At 45.4% G+C, this 18188-nt stretch overlaps 1 protein-coding gene across 1 annotated transcript in view; it reads right to left on the bottom strand.

Moving 5' to 3' along the window:
• The window catches only part of SLC35F4 (solute carrier family 35 member F4), a 364805-nt gene extending 346617 nt beyond the window's left edge, over positions 1-18188 (bottom strand). The window contains exon 1 of the mRNA XM_086709658.1: positions 18064-18188. The gene's annotated coding sequence lies outside the window, so the exon portion shown is untranslated. The remainder of the gene's footprint in view (positions 1-18063) is intronic.

The raw sequence follows: 18188 nt of genomic DNA, 5'->3' as shown, positions 1-18188 counted from the left end.
TGGAAGCCATGATTATATAACATGACCCTACCTCTCTGTTTTCACAGGCTTCCAGTTCAGGAAATGAGAGTGGCCAGCTGCTTACCAAAAGCCAGTACTTCAAATAGCCAGCATGTGGGGTGCCTGGGTGGCTGAGTCAGTTAGCTGTCTGACTCTGGATTTCGGCTCAGGTCATGGTCTCAGTTTGTGAGTTCGAGCCCCACATCAGGCTCTGTGCTGATAGCACAGAGACCGCTGTGATTCTCTCTCTCTCTCCCTCTTTCTGCCCCTCCCCTGCTCATGCTCTCTCTCTCTCTCTCTCTCAAAATAAATGAATAAACTTAAAAAAAAAAAACATAGCCAACATGTGATACAAATTGAAATGTTAACCTAGACTGAGTTTAGGCCTCCTTCAGATGCAATCTTCCAGAATCAGGGAGGGCCTGAGTTCAGGTTGACAGTCACATAGGCTAAAGGCTACCTGGAATTTATCTGCAGGGTGAGGTACAGCCAATCATTTATTCAGCAAATATTTATTATGCCTCTTCGATGAATCAGACCCTGCGTTAGGCACTGCTGGTAAAACAGTAGACAAGAAAAACAGGCTCGATGTTCATGGAGCCTGTATTCTAGTAAAGGAAACAAATAAAAAATAAGTAAACAAATTAAGGAAATGAAATTGTGATTAAGAGCTAAAAAGAAAACAAAAAAAAAGCTCAGATGGGAAAGCAGTGGGAGAATCTACTTTAACTACATTGGGGAGGACAGGTCTGGCTGAGCAACAGAAGTTAAGCTGAGGACTGACGGTCACAAAGGGATAGCTCTGGGATGTAACAAGGAATATTCCAGGCAAAGGGAACAGCATGCAGCAGGCAAAGGGAACAGCATGCGGTAGAAAAGAGCTCAGTGTGTTTCAGACACTGGTGGACACCCAGAGTTGGATGATAGTGAAAAAGATGGGGTACGTAGCATCAGATAAAGAGATGTTGGCAGGAGCCAGATCATGTAACACCTTGTAGATCATAAAAGGCATTTGTGGTTTATTCTTAAATGTTATTTTATTTGAAATCTGTAACAAGATATACTGATGGTTTTAAGCTACAGAGAGACATTTAAAAAAATTTTTAATGTTTATTTTTGAGAGAGATAGAGCGCAAGTTGGGGGAGAGGCAGAGAGAGAGGTTGATGCAGAATCTGAAGCAGGCTCCAGACTCTGAGCTGTCAGCACAGAGCCCAATGCGGGGCTCAGACTCACAAACCGTGATATCATGACCTGAGCCAAAATCAGATGCTTAACTGACTGAGCCACACAGGCACCCCAGCTAGAGAGTGACGTTTTTAAGCAGAGTGCTCTGGGGGCTATCTGGAAAGAGTTGGGAAGGGAGCAGGAGCAGGGGCTCAGTTAGGAGGCTAGAGCAGTGGTCCAGGTAGGAGACGATGATGGCCTGGACAAGCATGTGGCAGCAGAGTTGGATAGAAGTAAACAGATCCAAGCCATAATTAAATAGTAAGTAGCTTTAGAAACAGGGAAAAACAGAAAGGAGCATCTCAATGCATTGTGCTGAATTTGGAAGGAGGCTTAGCATCTTCTCATTTTACAGCAAGGGAACAGAGGCCCAAAGGGCTGGAGTGATTGGTTCCGAGATGCTTGGCTCACTACCGGCAGAGCCGGGATCCAAACCCAGGATCCTGCCCTCAGCCTAGCAGTCTCACTTCCCTCCCTTCTCCTGGAGCAGCAGAGCCACCGTCATGGCCCCAAGCAGCAGAGTCCGAGCAAGGTGTTTGCAGAATGCCACATTCCCAGCATCCATCATCCCCTCAGACCTCAGGATGCCCAGGGTGTGCAGAAGCCCAATCACTCCCTGCCCAGCACAGCAAACAAAATCGTGTCCGTCAGCCTTTGACAGGGACATGGGACATGATGAGGAGGAGGAGGACTAACTTCTAGTTCCTTTACTACATACTGGATGCTGACCTTAATGCTTTGCACAACTAGGTCATCTAATCCCTACAACCACACTATGAGATGGGTACCATTTTTAAACTGACTCTACGGATCAGTAAAATGAGGCACAAAATAGTTAGATGAGCCATTTCCTAAGCTCCATGCAAATGGTGTATTGTCCCTAGACTGTCCAGCTCCCCCATCTAGCTCTGAGCTGGGGGAGAGGTCAGCCTCCTTTTTGCTCCCAGAGATTATGCTCTGCTCTTCTCACATTACCTATTGTGTGGTCGTGATATTTTCCTTTCCAGCTACGTGCCAGGAAGTTTTCTGTGGATGATTATATGGGAATAATTAGTCTTTATGTAAGTGCTGCCCTGCAGGATATGAAACACATAACTTGCAGGCAGCCAGAGAACCCAGGAGGCTGCTTGTAATCACTAGGTTTCATTGTCTCCAGGAATAATTATGAATTTCAACTACAAATCACCATTTCAATTGGGTCTACACACCTTAGCTTCTATAGTGATTTTCTAGGCAAAGATAAAGGGAAGAGGGGCAGCATCCTGTGGTTCTTTTTCCCTGCTGGGGACTTCTCTTCAGGAGCCGAAAGCCGATGCTGTTTCCTGTGGAATCAATGTCATGGTCTAATCACAACCCTCCGAGGCATAGGACATGGGGGCCAAGAGGGACCTTATAGAGTCTTAATTCAAGCTCTTCAGATGGCATATAACAGGAGCCCGCTTCAAACCACCTGAAGCAGAAAAGGGGAACAGGGTATTACATGGCCCCAAGAAAGGAAATTCAAGCAAGCATCAAGTCAGACTCATACCTGGAACTGAAAGTTATCAGCATTCTCCCCTCTTATTTGTCACACGCTCACTGGCAAACACAGTTACAAAGATAATAGCCATTCTCGGGGCGCCTGGGTGGCACAGTCGGTTGAGCGTCCGACTTCAGCCAGGTCACGATCTCGTGGTCCGTGAGTTCGAGCCCCGCGTCAGGCTCTGGGCTGATGGCTCGGAGCCTGGAGCCTGTTTCCGATTCTGTGTCTCCCTCTCTCTCTGCCCCTCCCCCGTTCATGCTCTGTCTCTCTCTGTCCCAAAAATAAATAAACGTTGAAAAAAAAATTAAAAAAAAAAAAGATAATAGCCATTCTCTAGCATATGTGCATACACACTCCCCAAAACCCACACTGTCCCACCACATCCTCTCCCTCGCCATCCCCCACTACCAACACCACCACTCTTCAAAACTGGAGAGTGCTTTGATTGTCCAATGCTGTGTGACAACTACCCCCAAAAGTTAGTGGCATACAACGTCAATCGTTCTGTTAAATTTCATGAGTCAGAAGTTCTGCCTTTCCATACGGTTTCAGTGGAGGTCACTTGGTAGTAGCCAGCTGGCAGGTGGGCTCGTCTAGAGACCCATGACAGCTTCACTCACATGTCTGGTTCCCTTGGTGGCACTGGCTGGAAGGTTGGGCTCAGCTGAGCTGACAGTCTCAAGTGAGCCCCTACCATGACCTCTCGAGCACAGCAGCTGTGGGGTAGGCAAATTTCTTACGTGGAAGCTTGGGGTTCCCCAGAACCCCAGGCAGAAGCTGCAAGCCTTCTTGTGATCTATCCTCAGAAATCTCAGAACAATACTTCTCCATATGAAAAGGTCACTGAGGCCAGGTCACATGCAAAGTGAGGTGAATTCGACTCTACCTCTCTTTGGAGTACTAATTACTTGGTGGCCCTCTTAACCTCCTATGGACAGGTTGCTAGACACTGCTTAAATATTTGCTGCTCACTTAGATCCAAGGGAAAGGTAAATGAGAAATGGAAGCAAACATCTGATCAAATGGTGTGGGGGACTCGGAGGACATAGCCTCCGGATGGGCTATAAAGGGACTTCTCGGGGTGGCTGAGGTGGAGACTGGCCTCCATCAATCCTTTCCTTTCACCAATGGGCAGTAGCTTCAAGAAATGACGGAGAAGGCATCCTCTGTAAAGAGAGGATGAGAATGACATACCTTCTTCACGAGGTTGCAAAGACTGAACAGATTGTATATATGGGAAGCACTTAGAAGAGCACCTGGCTGGCACACAGTAAGTTCCCTGTTAGTATTTGTCATCATCATCATGCTTGATGGGCCATATGAAAACACTTCCCAACCTTGGCGAGGCGTCAAAAATTAACTCCTCAAAGGCTGATTTTTTAGGACTATACTGGAAAGCAAAGGAAGGAAGAAATGTGGTTTACAACTGCCTTATATGCAAATCACCAGGCTTAATTCAGTCAGGATTCTCCAAGTAAGTAAGTTTCATTTCAATGTGTTACCTAATAAAAATAATAATGTCACTTTAAAGCCCCCAGGTGTCCGCCCCTACGTGAATCGCAGGAATGATCATATGACATAAAGACTTGATGATCAAAGTGACCATTTTGTGACAGCGACCACTTTTCTTACAATCCCCAGAGTCCCAGAGAGATTTGCTGCAAGCTGACCTAGCAGGAGCAAGTAGCCTCCTCTCCACTAGTCATCAAAAGCTGGGGCTAGCCTGATGTCAGAGCTTCAAAAAAGCCATCCCAGTAGTGTATTAGAATCAGCTTTGGGCGTCCTATCAGATTGGCGTACCTGAGTTACATGAAAGTGTGCACAAGCTTTTCACACCAACAGCCTTTTTTTTATAGAAATAAATACTGATGCCAAGGCACTTGGGAGTTTGTGGGGCCTTAAAACCTGATGACGGAGTCCAGAAATTTCACTTTCCAAGAAGCAGAAAATTCCTCCAGCTTACTGGAAGAGATAAGATTTGATATCAGGCATATTCCTCTGGCTTATTACCTTGGCGAGGTATAGGAATAGTATCAGAGCACCCATATAACTCTTCCTACTATTCTGGCTCTTAATCCACAGGTCAGGGACTCAATGTGAAAGTCCTGCCAACTATTAATAATATCTATTCCAATTATGCATTATAAGTATGACCCTTGTACACTGTTGGTAGGAATGTAAATTGATGCAGCCATAATGGAAAAAAGTATGGAGGGCCCTCAAAAAATTAAAAATAGAACTACCCTATGATCCAGCAATCCCACCTCTGGGTATATATAGGAAGGAAATGACATCACTATCTTGAAGGGCTAAGCATGGCCCCATGCTCATTACAGCATTATTCACAACAGACAAGATATGGAAACAATGTAAGTGTCCATTGATGGAAGAATGGATAAAGAAAATGAAATGTTGGGAATATTATTCAGCCACAGAAAAGAAGGAAATTCTGCCTCATCCAACAACATGGATGAATCCTGAGAGCATTATGCTAAGTGAGAAGTCAGAGAAAGGGAAATATGAACTCAGTTGTCTGTGGTATCTAAAAAAAGCCAAAATCACAGAAACAGAGAGTAAAATGGTGGTTACCAGGGGCTGGAGGGGGTGGAAATAGGGAGGTATTTGTCAAAAGTACTATAAACTTTCAGTTATACGGTGAATAAGTTCTAGGGATCTAATATACAGAATGATGACTACAGTTAACATACTTGAAGGTTGCTAAAGAGTGGGTCTTAAATGTTCTTACCACAAAAAAATTTATAATACTGTGAGATGATGGATATGTTAACAAACTTTATGGTAGTTATCACTTTGCAATATATTCAATTATCAAATCATCACATTTCATACCTTAAACTTACACAGTGTTACACAATGTTATCTCAATAAAGCTGAGGGGATAAAAGAAGTAATCAATTGCTCAGTAAGCACCTATATGTAGCGGCTGTCATATTGAATCACACAGGTATAAAAATCTTCCATCATCACAGACAGTGCTGTGAAAGAACTGTAGCGTTTGCATCACAGGCTCAGAGTGTCATGGAACAACCATGACTGAATATATCAAGGGAGAGAGGGGCTCTCCTCTGTTTTCTACACCTGGAATTCTGTTGCTGAACCCCTTGAACTTCCTTCTGAAAGACATGCCAGGAAGAACTGCACTAGCCCTTGGGACGGCCAGCGACACATTGTGGTAGCAAAAGTAACAACAGCTAAAGCATCCCCTCTCCTTGGGGAGCTGAGCTGAGTTTCTCATCTTCTGTCCTCTGAGCACATGTAACCAGAACCCAGCCACTGTGCTTAAAAAAGATTATAACATTATGGCTTCCCATGCAGCAGTGACTGTGCTAAGCGTTTCAAATGTGTTTTCTCACCTAATCAGAACAACAACTTAACGAGGTGGGGGCCATTGTTATTATCCCCGGTTCAGAGATGAGGAAACTGAGGCTCCGGACGACTGAGGCTCATTAGTAGCCAGGCTGGGAAGAAGGCAGTTCTCGTGCCGGGAGATCGGGTTGCATAGTCATGTAAACTGAATATTAAAAGAGACGTGACCTCATTCCTACCCTAAAATGATGGGTCGGATAGAGTATAGCATGAACAAACACAGAGCACTGGAGGAATGTTGCACGTGTTAATTTTCTGTGTCCATCCTTTCATCTCTTATGGGGATGCCTTCGCATCACGCTTTTGTTACTGACAGCAGTAAATCAAACTTCCCTGTTCACACATTTCTAACCCCAAATGAATACATTCAAAGACTGAACTTCAGCAAGACTGCATGGCTTAAAAAAATTAAATTTGAAATAATAAACTTGCTACTAAGTTATATTACAGCCCACTTAAGAAAGTCAACGCATGTCCATACTGGGTTCCTTTGTCAGCCATTTCAGCGACTTTTTATAAATTATAACCAAGGAACAAAATTATAGTATTACCTGCAAAGGTTTTTCAAGGTCTCCAGTTGCCTTTTTTTTTTTTTTTTTGTCAACTCAGACATTGACTTCTGCTGCATGTCAAGTGTGCTTTTCGTGGGCTTCCACACCTGTCAATCATTCTGAGTCCTTAATTAGGGCTCTTCCAAGGAGAGGGTGACATCCCAGGGAGTGATGCTTCCACACGGCTCCTCGCCCTCTTTTCCAAATTAAAAACCATGTCAGCAGACACGGTCAAAAGAGGCACTTGCTACTTCTTGGGGACATATTTTCAAGGGTAGGTTTTTAAAGTGTGGGTAGGGGAGATGGAGTGAGCTTTGGGAATGCTGAGTCGTAGGAAGCAGGGCAGTAGAAACTTGCTGTGCTGACAAAATGGCGTCCAAAGCCCCACTCCAGCCAACAGCAGTGAAGTGTTGTTCTGATGATTTTGTGTGGCTGAAAAATTATAGGTGATGCCTCCTGAAAAGTACGACTCAGCAAAAACAGAGCTGGACACTGCTGAAAGGACTTCCCAGCACCAGCTGTGTCCACAGCTGCTCAGCTTCCCAACTTCCCTGATGAACCAGCATTCTTGTTTGGGGCAAGGATTGTTCCACGTTGCCTCTGATTCAGAAAAGCCAGTGGGATCGAAGCGCAGGGATGTGAGCAGAAAGAAGAAAAGGGCAGGTGGGGCTACCCAGATAGGGAGAGAATGGTTTGTCGTAGGAGGAACATGATGCTAGGACCCAGAAGAGGTAGCTTGCTTTCTTACTGGAACAATAACCTTGTTTCTGGAGGAGCCACTGGCTACTAAAAACGTCAAAGCATTGGATGCCACCCAAGAAGGGTGTGGCTCTTGCCCCATCAAGTCTTTTTGGGACCCTAATTCAACTGGCCTCACTTCTCTCTCCATTTATGGGAAATAGGTGGGTCCCAACACTAATTCCCGCTGCAGCAGGCCCTACTCAACAACTCAGTTTCCCACACTGCTGTGACTCTGCCCCCCAAACACCAGAGGTTCTTGCTGCTCAGGCCCTGTTCTCATGGGCAGGAGGGGAGGGCCACCCATCTTCCTGCCTTGGCATCCTGGTGGCTCCTGCCTCTTTGCCACTCTGCCTCTGAACTTTAGACTCACAGATATTTCTACCCCAGATTTGTGTTCCCAGCAAATGTGACAATAGTCTCTCTCTCTCTCTCTCTTTTTTTAACTATCTGGATATAGTAAGTGATAAGTACATATTGATTAGCTTTCCCTTCTTTATTTTTTTGAATGTTTTTTATTTTTGAGAGAGAGAGAGAGAGACAGAGCATGAGTGGGGAGGGGCAGAGAGAGAGGGAGACACAGAATCCGAAGCAGGCTCCAGGCTCTGAGCTGTCAGCACGGAGCCCGACGTGGGGCTTCAACTCACAAGCTGGGAGATCACGACCTCAGCCAAAGTTGGACGCTTAACCGACTGAACCACCCAGGTGCCCCAACAGTACTCTCAATCTTAGATGTCCTACAATCGTATTGGGGTCCTCAAACACTAGGGTGGCCATATCATTTACGTTTTTGAGAATGAAGGGGCACTATTATTAGCATGCCAAGACAACAGGCATAACCTGGGACTGTCTCAGACAAACTGGACATATGTTTATTCTCCCAAAAACCAGTCACTCTAAGCTTTGAGATTTATAACCATCTCTGTGGGGAAGCAAGCTTTTCATGAGCCAGTGGGGGCAATTTAGGGGTCATCTCCTTGGGGTACACACTTTGTCCACTTTATTGGGCTTTATTCTTTTTTTTTTTTTTTTTTTTTTTGAGAGGTGGCAAGCAGCAGAGGGAGAGGGAGGGAAAGAATCCCAAGCAGGCTCCACACTGTCAGCATGGAGCCCAACATAGGGCTCAATCCCACAAACCATGAGATCATGACCTGAGCCAAAATCAAGAGTCGGACACTTAACCCACTGAGCCACCCAGGCGCCCCTATATGGGTTTCTTTTGAAATTTCTTCATAACTAAGGCAAGTGCATGTGGGAGGAGGGGTGGGCAGGGATTCACAAGTGATAGGCTTGTGAATGTTTTTTAACACAGAGAACACAAAGTCCACAAGCATTGTTTCCAGAGCTTAATGAAGCAAAAATTCAAAACAGAGTTTCTGTTATGGTTTCAGCTGTCTAAAAGCCATGTAGTCATACAACGAGGACCAGAAGGGAAGAGAAAAAATGAAATATTCAGAGTATAGGTGTGCCAGGATGGAGAAGATGGCTTTCTCTATTTCCTTTTCTCCTATTACAGCAGCTATAAAGTGGAGAATAATTCAACGGAATGAAGCACTCTCAAACACTAGGCACTTCAAAAAGAAAAGAATTCCACTTATGCAGCAAAGACGGGCCCTATAGCAGATGCTCCTGGCTCCTCCTGGGCCATGGCTCAGCCGTGGGCACAGCATCTTTCCCATGCAAGCGAGAGCCAGAACAAAGCAGGACTGGGTCTCAGGGACACATTCTGGCCGTGTGATAGTGACACCACCAGAGCCTCCCAGTGTGTGACTAGAGGCAGGTCCCATGTCAGCGCTGCTTGCCAGAGCCAGACCAGCGTCTCCTTGTCTCTCTTGAGGCTCTCCCACCAGAAGGCAAGGACTGAACCCTCGTGGCTCTATTTCCTTGTAGGATTGGGCAGAGCCATTATTCAGTCTTATGTTGGGAGAAACATTTAATCTCTTAAAACCTTCTCCGGCTGAAACCTTCTCCCACTGAGCTTGACAAGTGTAATTCTTGATTCATGCTACATCTTGGGTCAAACTGCAGTCACTCTCCGAATGCTGGCCTTGACTTTATTTGAGGGTGAAGATGAATAGTTGAAATTTCTGTGACCTTTTCCATGGAAACCCACATGGAACTTTGTGGGCTGGGAAAGCCTCTGTGTCCTTCCACAGATATCTGTGTTTTCAGGTTCTTTAAAAATGTAGATAAGAGGGGCACCTGGGTGGCTCAGTCGGTTAAGTGTCCGACTTCAGCTCAGGTCATGATCCCGTGCTTTGTGGGCTCAAGCCCCACGTGGGGCTCTGTGCTGACAGCTCGGAGCCTGGAGCCTGCTTCGGATTCTGTGTCTCCGTCTCTCTGCCCCTCCCCTGCTTGCACTCTGTCTGTCTCCCAAAAATAAATACACATTAAAAAAAATTTTTTTAAATAGAGATAAGAAATGATAGGTGTACCAGGTACCAAGCAATCTCATACATGATCTTGTTTAGTCCTCCCCCTAGGACACCATGCCCTCCATTCTCCATCTACTCCAACTCCTACACTACTACCAGCTGCTGAGCTCTGTGGGGGAAAAGGTACAATAATTATCCTCACTTCACAGATGAGGAAGGAGGCGCTTGGATGAAGAAACTTGCCCAGGTCACATTCAGGATTGGGCATGAGGTCTGTGGACTCGTCAGCCATATGCTTATATCGCCTTGAGTAAAATATCTGTGGTTGATCACTGGATTGTTTAAACTAAGGTTTTCTTTTTTAGCTGTTTGTTCTAACCTCCAGAAACTCTAGATCTGGAAGAGACCAAGAGCTGATTTTTGTATGTCTCCTTTCTTTAAAGAAGAAACCGTCATCTCTGAACCCTTGGATTAATTCAGGTCTGAAAGAGCGAGGTATTATGCTTAGCCAGGTCAGCTTCTGGGCTCAGCCTGGGGACAGTGAGGGAGGGGGGAGAGTCCCTTTTCAACACAAAAGAAATGTGAGAACATTTGTGCTGGGTAGCTCAAAGCCATAGCTGCTTGTGTCTATGGGTTAGGCCAGTTCCAGAATCTCCATGAACACACCAATTTGTTATTTCTTGGGGAAGGAAAGTGATTATCTATCCCCACCCCTGGGACTGCTCACCCCCACAGAATTTGAGTCTATAAATAAAACTGGTCACCTCCATCAGACAGGCTAAGCCTCATCTAGCTTGACATATTAAATATCAACAAGGCTTAAAAAAAAAAGTGTGAGGAAGGCTACTGCCAACCCTCTGATTCAGCGTGTTACTCACCAGCCATGACTAGGCATCTATGGGCCGCTGAGTATGATCCCTCCTGGGTTATTCTGCAGCAAGGACCAAGAGGGTAGAGCCTCAGGGAATCATGATTACAGCCCACAAAAGAAGCGTCTCTCCCTGCAGCCCGGTGGTTACCTTTAACGTCATAATAATAGCTAACAACACCGAGCATGGCTCACGGGCCAGACAGGGAGCTCCAAACTCACATGCACCATCTCATTTAAAATTTACCATGTGAGGTACCTGCCATTACTATCAGCATCCCCATTCTACAGATGAGAACACGAAGGCTCGTTGAAGCTGGGCTGGTAACACTGAGTTTGACTCTCCGTATCTGTTCTGTTCCCTTCCCTGCACTGCTTTGTGTCCCTGGGAGACTGGCCTCTGTGACTTGTATCAACAGGGCCTCTTTGCCCTGTGGTCCAGATGAGTTGGGCCAATGGGAGGAAGTGGCTTGAAGAAAAGTGTAGGCATTTCACCCCCCTCCCCCTTCGTGTGGGGCCAATTCTGGCGGTGGCTGCTTTCCTCTTCCAGGGCCACAGTTCCGGCCCAGGGGGCCCCACAACACTACAGCCCTTCCCAGGGTGCAGGTAACTCTGTTCCTTCCTCTTGTCCCTTCAGGGAGAAAGGTGACAATGGTTTCCTCTGCGGCTAGTCCTTGGGGGTTCTACTGTCCCTCGCTGGTTACCCTGACCTTCCTACACCTCTGAAAACAATCCTTGTTAAACCCTTCGCTTAAATTCCTTGAGTGTGCTATCTCTTTCCTGCCAGGACCCTGGCTGAGGCAGAAACTGAATTTCTTGCTCAAGTTAGCACAACTAAATATGGTAAAGCAGGGATTAGGAAGCTTGGCAGCTGACTCCAGAATTCACATTTTAAACCACTATCTCCTTTGCCTACAGCACCAGATAAGGCCACCAATGGCAGGGAAGAGAGTCCAGCTCCTGATTTCAAATCCACGGTTCTTTCCCAGACACTGCCCCTTAGGCAAACATGGTTCATAGTCAGGGCTATGTCCCCGACCCCACTTCCTCCCCAGACTGTCAAAGTCACCCCCCCTCCCCTTCCCCAGAATGGTCAGGGCCACAGCGAGGATGAGGATGACGTATCCAGAGCACAGCAGGGGAAGCGTTTCTCTCAGCCAGGCCACGCCCATTCTCTCACGGCGCCAGCAGGCAGCCAAACCCATCACCCTGTGGGATGTAGGTAAGCCTACTGCACACTGCTGGCCCCTCTGCTGTCCTCCCCTTCCCCCCCCCCCCCCCCCCCCCCCCGTCCAGGGAAGTCCAAAGGGCCTTGGTGGGTTCCGCTTCTCCCCCTATCTTTGAACCGCTGCTTCGGTTGAAACATCTCACCTTCTGCCTCCACTCTCCACCCATACTCCAGCTAGTGTTTGGGTCACATTAGTCCAAATGTGTAACGTAGTCCTGTGCTTGATTTCACGAACACTTTCCGCAGGGCCTGTGTATATTTAATGGACTTTTCAGGGAAGCAATGCCAACAACTTCAATCAAACACTGAACATCCTAATCTTTAAAGGAACTTCAGACACTGTAGCACCCTGGATTTGTCACCGGTTGTTTCTCCCCACACAGAACCCAACTTTCCCTCTTCTCTCCTCCCCTTCTCTGCCTTTTCTCCTCTTTTCAAGAATAAAAAGCAAAGTTAGGGGCGCTGCAGTGGCTCAGTTGGTTGAGCATCGGACTCTTAGTGTCAGCTCAGGTCATGACCTCACAGTTCGTGAGTTCGAGCCCCATGTCGGGCTTCACACTGGCAGTGTAGAGACTGCTTGGAATTCTCTCTCTCTCTCCCTCTCTCTCTCCCCCCCTCCCCCGCTTGCTCTCTATCAAAATAAATAAATAAACTTTAAAAAAAAAGTTAGTGGTTTAATTGGCTTCTTTCTTGCTTTGGCTCCTGCACCCTCTTCAGCACAGAGACTTTTTTTAAAGCTTTTAACAAAGCTCCCTCCGTAAGAAAAATTCTGGGAGCAGCTGCCAGGTCAGTAGTCACTATGTTGCACATCAAGGTAGATGGCCACCTCTAGGGTGCAAGTGGAAGCCACTTTCCTGCACTGTGCAGATCAGAAGTCTGGAGAAAGATGTGCATGATTTCACTGCAAGCAGAGAGAGTGAACTGGGAAGCATCTGAAGGTGCAAAACAGCAGGGAGACTGGTAGAAAGCAAAGAGCCCAGGATTCAGCCCAGAGAACTTGCTAGGGCCTGTCTCTTCCACTAACTAGCTATGGAATCCAGCCAGCTATGTCCTCTGTCCAGGATTTCATTCCTACTAAATTTGAGAACCCATCTACTAAATCAGTGGTTCTCAAAGTGTGGCTCTCAGACCAGCAACATCAGCACCTCCTGGGAACTTGTTAGAAACGCAGGTTCTCAGGTCCCACCCAGACCTACTAGATGAGAAAGTCAGAGGGTAAAACTCAGTCATCTCTGGTCTAAGAAGCCTTCCAGATGATTTCAATGCACACTAGTTTAAGAGCTATTGTTCTCAAATATTGTTCTAGATATTCTCTGAATATTGTTCTAAAGCTGTTCTCTCACGAACCTGCTTGTATGATACCATTTGATGGCCAATTTTCTCCACCAGATATTTCAAAGCCCTTTATTCCCCTTCCCTGAAATGTAAGTTCTTAAGACATTTGCACCTGTTGTTCTCTCTGCCTTGAATGCCCTTCCCAGTGGCTTCTTCACCTCTCTTAGGTGACCTCACTATACAAAACAAGGGCCTCCTAATATTCTTTATCCTGGCACATCATGCATTTCCTTTATAATATCAGTTACCTTCTATTATCATTTCAGTTGCATATTTTTTGTCTCTCTCCCCGCTAAAATGTGAGCTCATGAAATAGGGACCATATCTACCTTATCTGCTGCATCCCCAGAATTTAACAGTGTGCCCAGCATGGCTAGAACTATCCAGCAGAACTTTCTGTGATGATGGAAATGTTCTATACCCACTCTATCCAATATGGTAGCCACTAGACACGGGTGGCTACTTAGCATTTGAGTAAGGCTAGTATGACTGAGAAACTGAATTTTAATTTTTATTATAATCTGTTTAAATTTCAGTAGCCATGTGCAGCTACTTTCTACCATAGCGAACAGCTCTAGGCACCAAAAAAATAAAACTGTATCAAATAGACGAATGAATCTGTTATCAAAAGCGCTAAGAATGTTATTAAAACTTTTGTCATTGATTTGCAAAAATACTCTCGTTGACTTTGATTCCTACAACTAAAATTTGTGTTCCGTGCTACTTTAGGTAGAAACTGTCTTCTTTGTTTCAATGAAATTACTTTCAAGTTATCACCAGCAATCTGGTAGAACCTTTTAGATGGGAGTGGGGAGGAAAAGGTAGAAACTAGGCATGTTATTTTTTTTTAATATATGAAATTTATTGTCAAATTGGTTTCCATACAACACCCAGTGCTCATCCGAAACTAGGCATGTTAAATTGACCTTGATGCTAAAACTGAGTCATTCCCCTCCTAAGAGCTATGTGGTGAGGGACTAGAAGGAATGATCAGTGATCTCTTTCTACCTTTGATGGACTCATGCATATAGCCCTAGCAAGGCTACCTATAAACTCTAAAACTACTGAGGATAGAGGAAACCGGGGCTTCTCTTTGGCAGAGAAAATATGATAAGGGGGGAATAGAAAGAATACGATCAAAAGTACTTGGGTTACAACACATTTTAGAAAGTCACTTAACCTCTCTGAGCCTCCACCTCCTGCTCTATAAAATGGATATAATAGTGCCCCACCTCACGTGGCTAAATACGTCACATTTTTGGTGCGCAGAGTGCCTATGTTCCTTTCTTTCGTGGCCAAAAACGTAACAAATCCCAGGAGAAATCCATCTGCTGGAAAGGTTTTTTCTTCCTCTCTCTCTCTGAAATACTCCCACCCTCTGTACCTTTTGAACATAGTCAGCCTTCAACTAACCTTATTCTAACCCTGTTTCCATTTTGCTTTGTCTTCAAGACTCAGGTATATAATTTTACAATTTGGGGAATATTCATCATTATTTTGGTTAGTGCTGGATGGTTGGACATACTGTGAAATCCCCTTTATCACATGTCCTGGAATATATCCACAGCCCAAACTTCCTTTTCTTTAAAATAAAGGAGTTGAGCTAAAAATGAGATCCAAGGATACTTTCAGCTCTAAAATTGCTACATCCTCTGGTTACAGAGTTTCTAACAAGGAAGCATGTGGCCTAAATGTGTCATCTTCATTATTAGAGAGATCATAGTACTAAATGGGCTCTGATGTCCTGAAATACTCCTGCAGTTTAATAGCAGATCAGTTTCTTCCTCTGCTTTGTACCTACAACTTGCCGACTTTCTCTTGCTGTCTTCATCTGGGCTCTCCCCCAAACAGAACCTGAGACAAAGTCTTAAATGAAGCAGTTTGTTTGAAAATGTGATCTCAAGGAATAGGAGTGTAGGGCAGAGGAGTGAAAAGTAGAGGAGGGACAGGATTATCAAGGATACATTAAACAGGTTGGCCACTGTTACAGGTGACTAGCTGCCTCTCCTACCAGATCTCCAAGGAGCCCTGAAAATTGTAACCCCAAAAAAGGAAAGCAGTTATCCATCAACTCTCATGCTTACTGGTCAAAGATGGCCTTACAGATGTCAATTTCCTCATACATGTGAGTTGCACATGACAGCATGGATCTGGTTCCCAGGGTGTGGTGCCAGAACACTCCAGCATCAGATAAATGAGAGGGCCAAGCATAAGGCTCATCCTTGTCAAGCTGCACTGTGCAAAGGCCCAGAAACCACAAAGGCATGAGCAGGAAGACTTAGAGTATGGCACAGAAGGTGGCGGACGCAAGCCATTTCTCATACTTGTTTGTGCCCCTCTTTATATTCACTCTGTCATAGTCCCCTTCAAGCTGGCAGCCAGCCATAATCTCTGCAAAAAAGGTTGCTGATGTTACATCTTCCTTCTCCATCTCCCATCTAGATCCCTCCCACCTTTGGCCAGCATCCTGGCTGGTCTAGTTGCTTGCTTGGAGGGTGACCTTGAAGATACGAATTTCAGCGCAATATGCAGATGAGTCTCCTAAAACACTTCCATAAAGGCATTTCTGGCTTTCAGAAGATTCCTCGTGTTGACACGTGACTGACCTGACCCAATCATTTTCTTCATTTTCTTTTTGCAAAGCTTCTAAGGTAGTCTAAAAACACCAGCCAACTCAATCCTTACAATTACCATAGTTCCCATAGTGCTTAGGGACCACAGCTACCACACAACCTTATACTTTGCCTTCTGCTTGCACCCCATACCAACTCACCACGGGTAAGAGTCTCAGTACTTGAGATGCAGCTGACCAGGTAGCACCACCCCACCTACCACCAACAATGGGGGTCCTTATCACCTGTGGCGGAATTTCAGTCCCAACTCATGTAGCCTGGGTTCCCTAAAAGCAAAGCCTGAGACAAAATTTTGCATACAGGCTGGAGTGAAACAGAGAAGGAAGAAACACAACACATGGATGGGTTCTCAAGGCACACTACAATGGACAGCCCAGTGCTCCTTCCTAAGAAACATGCTGAGAGGCCTCGTGAATGAATCTGAGAACCAGCCAGTTGAGCAACCCATCAGCTTCCATCTCCATAGGTTAACGCCCACAGGATTAGCTCCCCTGTGTTTCCAGGTTGTACACATGTGAGGGCAGAGCATGGCCCCACAGCGATCCATACTGTGACACCAGAGCAGACTGGGGAAGAAATAGAGGTAGGCGGTGCATGCTAGAAATGAGGTACTGTTGGGTTGCACCTTTGCCAACTGGTGGAAGCCTGTGCAGAACTGATGGCTGCTGCACTGGCTGAAATAAAAGCTAGGATTTGGAGTGACACAAGGGGTGTCTGATACACTCCCTCCTAGATGGCCTTAGGTCCCAGTTTGCCCAGGACAATACCAGTTTATGCTGACTGTCCCACTGTAATTATTAATAGTATCTCCTTTCACTCTCAGATGTGTCCCACTTCAGATCATAAAAATATTGTCACTTCGCTCTTACACACACACACACACACACACACACACACACACACACTTTGAGAAACACACACACAAATATTCCCACCAGAATTATAGTTTCATAGTTGTTGTTTCTTCTTCATTGTTTTTTTTTTTTTTCATATTTTTCTACTGCCCTCTGAGGAAATGTCTCTGGATAGAATACACTTTCTTTATTGAGGCAAATGAAGAATGGACCCAAAGAAACCACCTTCTGCTAATTCTTTAGCCAAGGAACAGATCCTATGCCACACAGATTGTACTTTAATATACTTAATTGAACAAAGTGCTGCACTGCATAAATGCAACCTGAATGAGAAGTCTCTTTAGGGATAGAAAAATCATGTTAGCAATGTCAAGTACCAGAACTATACATAAGAGCCTTGTGGATCTAGAAACCAATAGTGTATGAACATAGCACACTCTCAACTTTTAAAATGCGGCTGTTATAATACGACAGATTTTCTAATGACATAAGTTTCACAACACAATTATTCCTTTTGGTTGTATTTCAGAACCAAACACAAGTATTTGTAAACTATAAAATTATTTCAGATTTCGGTAATAAATTTGAATTTCCTGCTAAAGAATTGCAAACTATTTCTCCAGTAAATGATAGAAGCTAACTCCAAACCATTTTTGCATAATTGGATTGTCTGTTGAACACTATCTATTGAAGCAAGGTGTTTATATGGCCACAGGTATTCATTCAATGATTTCCAGATGTAATTCAATATGTAGTCTTCTTCTTTCTGGGCTTCTCACCTTGGAGTCCCTGGGAGATAGGTTATCTGCCTGGCATAGATTGAATGTTTCTGTGTCTCCCCTCCTCTCCAATATGCATATGTTGAATCTCTTACTCCTGGTATGATGCTATTAGGAAGTGGGGGCTTTAGAAAGCAATTTGGTTCCAGGAGGGGCCAAGATGGTGGAACAGCATGGAAGTTTTTTGTGTGTCTCGCGTCCATGAAATACAGCCAGACCCACACTAAACCATCCTGCACACCTAGAAAAATGATCTGAGGATTAACACAACAATCTGCACAACCTGAGCCACAGAATTCAGCAGGTCCACGGCACGGAGAAGTGAACTGAGGGAGAGAGAAGCCACGGAGGGCGGGAAGCCGCTTTTGAGTGAGGAGAGAGGATGGAGACAGAGGGGCAAATACGGGAAAAGCACCCCCCCCCCAAAAGCAGCTGGAGAGAAAGTGGAAAAGTGGAAACAGCCGCAGGGGCTGAACTAAAAAGGGAGAAAGGAGAAAGGAGAGGGTTTAAATTCCATTAAGACTATAAACAGGGGGAGCTCAGAGTCTGAAATTCCGCAGCTCAATACCTGGCGGTGCTCTGATGGGAAGGTCGAATCCCCAGGAGCAGAGCGGGATCCGGGGTTCTTCAGGCCACACGGGGAGAGGTGGTTCCCCTGCTGGGAGGACACCTGGTAGAGGCCATGTGGGTGCC

This window comes from Puma concolor, chromosome B3, assembly GCF_028749965.1.
Source record: "Puma concolor isolate L17-30 chromosome B3, mPumCon1.1.hap2, whole genome shotgun sequence".
Taxonomy (NCBI): Eukaryota; Metazoa; Chordata; class Mammalia; order Carnivora; family Felidae; genus Puma; species Puma concolor.
Note: the sequence above shows the minus strand (reverse complement) of the source record. Positions and strands in the feature narration are given on the sequence as shown.